This window comes from Mobula hypostoma, chromosome 19 (genome assembly GCF_963921235.1).
Source record: "Mobula hypostoma chromosome 19, sMobHyp1.1, whole genome shotgun sequence".
In the NCBI taxonomy this organism is placed as follows: Eukaryota; Metazoa; Chordata; class Chondrichthyes; order Myliobatiformes; family Myliobatidae; genus Mobula; species Mobula hypostoma.
Window position 1 is genome coordinate 47,030,999 of NC_086115.1, and position 6,370 is coordinate 47,037,368.

The following is a 6,370-nucleotide window of genomic DNA, read 5'->3' on the forward strand; positions in this document are numbered from 1 at the left end:
AAACTAGAGGACCAAAAATGGGAAAAAAAATCAAGAGATTAGTACTGCCCTACTATTTCAATGATGTGTCATGAATTCCAATAATATGGAAAAAGTGCAAAATACTTTTACTGATAAATAAACTGGACATGAATGGATTTGACCAGCTGGTGAAGTACAAACACATTAATGTTTACTTCAATGAGAAAAAGTGAAAAGAACCTGATGGGGAAGTGTAATTGTAGCATTCAACCACAAGGAGGCGGGCAAGTTCTGTGGCAGATGATTCTGTATACTTTGTTTGCTGGAGTGTAAGGATATTTTGTTTACCACAGAAGAAATATTGGAATATTCTGGAGGCAAAAATTTTATTTTTTATAAGGTTATTATACAGGATGGAAAGGTTACAGTATAGTTACACTCTATCAATTAAAGGGATCCAGCTGCAAAATGGATTCAAATATTAAAATATTAAAATTAAAATATTCAAAGTGCATTTATTATCAAAGGATGGATATAGAACACAACCCTGAAGTTCATCCTCCTGCAGGTAACCACGAAGCAAATAAATAAAAAAACACTGTGGAACCCAATCAAAGAAAATATCAAACACCCAATACACGAAAAAAGAACAAATTGTACAAATGCCAAAAAGTAGGCGAACATAGATTATCAAACATCAGATCAGGAGTGCACAGTACACAGTGACTCACAATCAGCAAAGCTAAAGTAAAAATAAAGTGATGACAGCCTTAGTTGGGAAAGTTGACAAATTTGATAGTGCTAATGAGGACACAGAATCATATATCGAGAGGATTGAACTGTAGTGTAATGCTAATGATGTGGATGAGATAAAGCAAGTCTACACACTTCTTAGCTTAATGGGTGCTATAATGTACAGTTTCCTACGTAATTCCCGAAAATCCAGTAAGCAAGACATTGAATGAAACTGTTGCAGTTTTGCAAAACCAGTTCAGCCCAAAACTGCTAGTAATAGCTGAGAGATTTAGATTTCACAACTGGAACCAGACAAAAGGTGAAAGTATTTCTGAACACATTGCAAACTTTCCCAGTACTGTGACATTCAGACATATTAAGGAGCAGGCTTGTATGTGGCAAGTGCAGCCAAAGTTAGAAGATACCTAACCTTAGAATGGACATCGACCATTGCAATATCATTAAAGACTGCAGTAAAAGATGTGGAAGAACTACAGAAAATGAGTTTAGAATGTGAAACATACAAAATATCCCTAAATGGTGCAAAAAACAAAAATGTTATCAACGTGGCAAATCCTCCCATGATGCAAATGACTCTTGGTTCAAAGAAAAAGTTTGCAGGAAGTGTTAGACAAGGCCACATAAAGAGAGAGGGCAAGTCAGACAAAAAGCACAACCAATGAAAAAAACCACATGAAGTGAAAAGTTTCAAATACAAGGCTAAAAAAATGCATAAAGAGAATGAATGTGAAACGGAATCAGACAACACATTGTCTGACAAAGGTGAGCTGTCATGCCTAGAACTGGAAAGCACTACTGAAGCAGATCGTAAAATCATATGGATCACAACAGATGTGTCTGGTGTAAAACTGAAAATGGAGCTGCATACAGGACCAGTTTTGTCTATAAGTTTAGAGGCTGAGTACAACAGACTGTTTTCTAAGCTACCATTAGAAAAGACCTTGGTGATACTAAAGAACCTACACAGGTAAAAAGTGTCCTTCAAAGGCAAACTGAAAGTGATTGTGGTGTACAGAGGCCAAACACAGCAGTTAGAGATTTATATGTTGAAAAGTGGAGCGCCAGCACTTTTCAAACATGAATGGTTAAGAAAATCTGAGAATATCTGTAATCTGTCAAGTAGTGTGCTGTGCAGAATCCTGATTTGATGGAGACAGACGTGAGAGAACAGAGGAACATCTGGAGAAACTTATGAAATGCCTTTTTTGCTGCCGCTGTTACTGTGTGATCCAGAATCACCCCAGGGGAAGGCCCCGAATCCTCGGCTTTGCTTGTTGCTCGGCAGCCGGGACGGGGTCAAAGCGCTCGGCAGAGATGGTGCTGGATGAAGCAGCAACACAAAGATTCTATAAAGCACATCCATTGCCTTATGCACTATGTCCTAAAGTGGACTTCAGAGATTGGAGGCATATGGTATTTTCTCCAAGCTTGAGTGGAGCAATTGGGCAATGCCCATTGTCCCAGTGATCAAGAAAGGGAAGGCTGGAGCTATTCACATACGTGGGGACTTCAAAGTGAGCACCAACCCTGTGCTGTGCTTGATGCAGTATCTCCCGCCATGAATAGAAGAATTTTTTGCATCTTTGGCAGGCAGGGAAAGGTTTTCAAAGATCGACTTGTCACAAGCCTATCTGCAAATGGAGACTGAGTAGTCAAGCAGGAAGTTCCTCACAATCAACACTCACAAAGAACTGTTCCAGTATAATTGTCTCATCTTTAGCGTCGCACGAGCTCCAACAATTTGGCAAAGATTAATGGACCGAGTGCTTCAGATATCCCAGGAGCAAAATGTTCATCCTTGTGACAAGCAAGAATGATAAACAGCTCCTCCAGAACCTTGGTAAAGTGCTTACCAGGCTGACTGAGTATGGTCTGCATGCAAAGAGTGACAAAGACAGCCTCCGTACATCATATTCACTTTCAGTTTGCCTTTGGGAGGCACTTTATTGCCTGTGTTGTTCTTTAATATCACTGAAGTTTTTTTCTAGTGGTAGCTTAGAAATCAGTCTGTTGAAGTCCCGTTTTGGCATTTTTCAAGAATAATATCTTATACTGTGGGCATGTTATTGACAAGCATAGCCTATGTAAGTCACAAGAGAAAATTGAAGCAACTCTGTGGCATCCAACCCAGAAAATGAGTCACAATTCAGGTCATACTTAGGCCTGGTAAACTACCACCAGAGGTTTCTCCCAAATCTCGCTATAGTGCTACAACTATTGACTGTCCTGTTGCAAGGTGGGAATGGTCAGAAAGTTGTGAAAGAGCATTCAAGGAAACAAAGAGACTAATAACATCTGATGAACTGCTCACCCATTATGATCCATCTATGCCCATCAGACTGGCGTGCAATTTGTCCCCTTATGGCATTGGTGCCATTTGTCACACACTATGAAGGATGGATCTGATCATCCAATTGCATTTGCTTCAAGATCACCGATGAGCGCAGAATGCAACTATACACAGGTCGACCGAGAGGCCCTTAGTCTGGTATGGAGAACAAAGAAGTTCCACCATTATCTCTACAGACAAGAGTTTACTTTAGTGACAGATCATCAGCCCTTGTGTCCACTTCCAACCCCAGGAAGGGAATTCAGTGATGATTGCTACCTGGATGCAACTTTGGGCACTTTTCCTAGGAGCACACTCTTATGACATAGAGTTCAAGGTGAAACTCTGATGGCTTGTCACATCTTCCACTGTTGACAACTGAAGAAGAAAAGTCTTCATTCTGTGACCCAGCAGAGGTGTTCCATGCAGCACTGGTGGACCAGCTGCTGGTAACAATTCTGAAATACAAAGAGAAGCAGTGAATGACCCAACATCGTCAAAAATCTATGACATCACCCTGCAAGGTTGGCCAGCTCATGCTAACCCCATGTTTCCAGAGTTCTCAGCGGGGGAGACCAACTGTCGGTATATGTCAAAGAACGCTGGTGTGTGGATCTTGTGTTGTAGTTCCCTCTAAACTGCACACCAGAGTGTTAGAAAATCTGCATGAAGGACTCCTGAGTATAGTCAAGATGAAGAGTCTCTCCTGGAGCTACATGTGGTGGGTGGGAATAGATAGACAGATTAAAGCCCTGACCAAAAGCTGTTCGGAATACCACAAAGTTCAAAATTCACCCCCTCAAGCATTGTTACACCCTTGGGAATGGCTGTCTTCACCATGGCAAAGAGTGCATATTGACTTTGCTGGGCCATTCATGAACTCCACATTTCTGATTGCTGTGGATGCTCATTCAAAGTGGCCTGAAGTCATACCAATAAAGTCAACCAGGTCAGAAAAGATTGTTTCTGCCATGAGGACTATCGTCTCCAGAAATACTTTTATACTTTATTATCGCCAAACAATTGATACCAGAACGTACAATCATCATAGCGATATTTGATTCTGCGCTTCCCGCTCCCTGGATTACAAATCGATAGTGAATATTAAAAATTTAAATTATAAATCATAAATAGAAAATATAAAATATAAAAATGGAAAGTAATGTAGTTCAAAAAAAACCCGAAATGCAGGTCCGGATATTTGGAGAATACGGCCCAGATCCGGGTCAGGATCCGTTCAGCAGTCTTATCACAGTTCCCAAATCTGGCTGTACGAGTCTTCAAGCTCCTGAGCCTTCTCCTGGAGGGAAGAGGGATGAAAAGTGTGTTGGTTGGGTGGGTTGTGTCTTGATTATCCTGGCAGCACTACTGCGACAGCGTGCGGTGTAAATAGCTTACCAGAATAAATTGAGAGTAACAAAGGACCGCAATACACATCAGAAGAGTTCAGACTATTCATGAAGAAAAATGCACCAAACATTTCAAGTCAGCTCCTCACCACCCAGCAACGAATGTGTTAGCTGAAAGGTTAGTCTAAACCTTTAAGAAGTCCATTAAAGCTGTGGACAAGGAGGATATTTCTCTACAGCACAAGGTGGACAACTTCCTTTTTGTGGATCAAACTCTGTTTATGCAATGACAAATCAAACACCTGCAATGCTGTTCATGAGTAGGGATCTGAGATTTCGCATAGACCTCCTGAAACAAGACCTATGGAGAGAAGTACAGAATGAACAGTTCAGCCAGTTGTCGAGTAAATCAGCAAGGAACTTCAAAGTTGGGCAGGATGTCCTAGTGTGTGATTACCGAGAAGACAAGTGAACACCCAGTCAGATAGCTGAAAGAACTGGACAGCTGATGTTGGAGATCAGACATGGAGCTGTCATGTGAACCAGATACTGGATGCTCAGCTGAAGAACACACCTGAGACGACTGAACCAGCAAGATGGAGAATTACACTGAATTACATCTCAGTAATGATTGTATCACCAACAGCAACGTGGCACCTTCAACAGAGAAAGTTGTCTTTGACAAGATATCTGCCAAACGTGATGCCACTCCAAAAGTCCAGAGGCACTCTCCTGAAAGAAACAGAGCACAACCCAAAAGACTGGTTCTTTAGTATAGCGAAGTTAGTTATGGGCAGTTATTGTGAAAGCATTTCCATTTAAACATGGTTTGTTAAAGAAAAATTGAACATTTTGTTACCTATACAGTTTTTGTTACATTAATCTAAAGGGGGAGGAAGTGTAATGTATGGATCTATTTCTTTTAGTGCAATGTCTCCCCTTAGCACCAATGATTGACTGATAACTTATGTGTGTGATTGATTTATTGCTCTCTCTGCAAAGTGAATTCTCCTCCATTAACTTCTCCTCCGAATGCTTGCCTTTATTTGTTTGATATGTAGTTGTACAGACACAACAGTGATCTTCCCGAATAAGGCAATGGAACACCCAGATCCCTCTGCAATCATTCAATATGTTCTTTTAATCTTTCCCTTCCTGAGAATTACTGCCAAAGAAGTGTTGTGCCTAAAAGGTAGAGTGGTTGGGAACTCAGTGACAGCAGATTGAGTTTACACGATTTGTTCATTTTTTGCATTTTGGGTGCTTGATCATCTTCATTTTTTTTTATTGAGCTTTATTGTGCTTCTCTGTGTTCTGACTGCTTGTAAGCAGACACAGCTCTAGGTTGTATATAGCATACGTACTTTGATAATAAATTTACTTGGAACTTTGAACTTCGAAATGTCACCTGCTATGTACTGGAAGCTTATGAATAGATTAAGGATCAAGGTAAAAGGGATACCAATCAGAGTTAAAAAGTAGATAATCATCAGCGACTCTGATTACTTTAACCGAGTGTTCCTTAACTACTCCTCTGCATAATGCTTTTTGACTGTTAATACAATAACCTCCTCAACAACAATAAGATCCAATGTCAAGAGCTTCCACAAACTATTTTAGCAAACAGATCCATCTTCAGGCAGAAGACTATCATTTTGATATTTAAATTAATTACACCTTTTATATTAAAAACACACAGGCAAATTGCACAGCCAAGGTGCCCAAATCAGTAGAACATGGACTGATCCTGACATTGTTACATTTTATAACCTGTCTGAAAAACCATATAGGAAACAGGAGCAGGGGTAGGACACAAAACCTTTCAAGCTGATGGGATTTAGCACCAGATTCTTCTGATTGGTCTCCTTCTCTCTTCACAGATGCTGATTGACCCCTGGAAATTCTGCAAATGTTCCCTTTTTATTTAAGTTTTCCAACATCAACATTTGCTTTTGAATGTGATCCTCATTGTCAC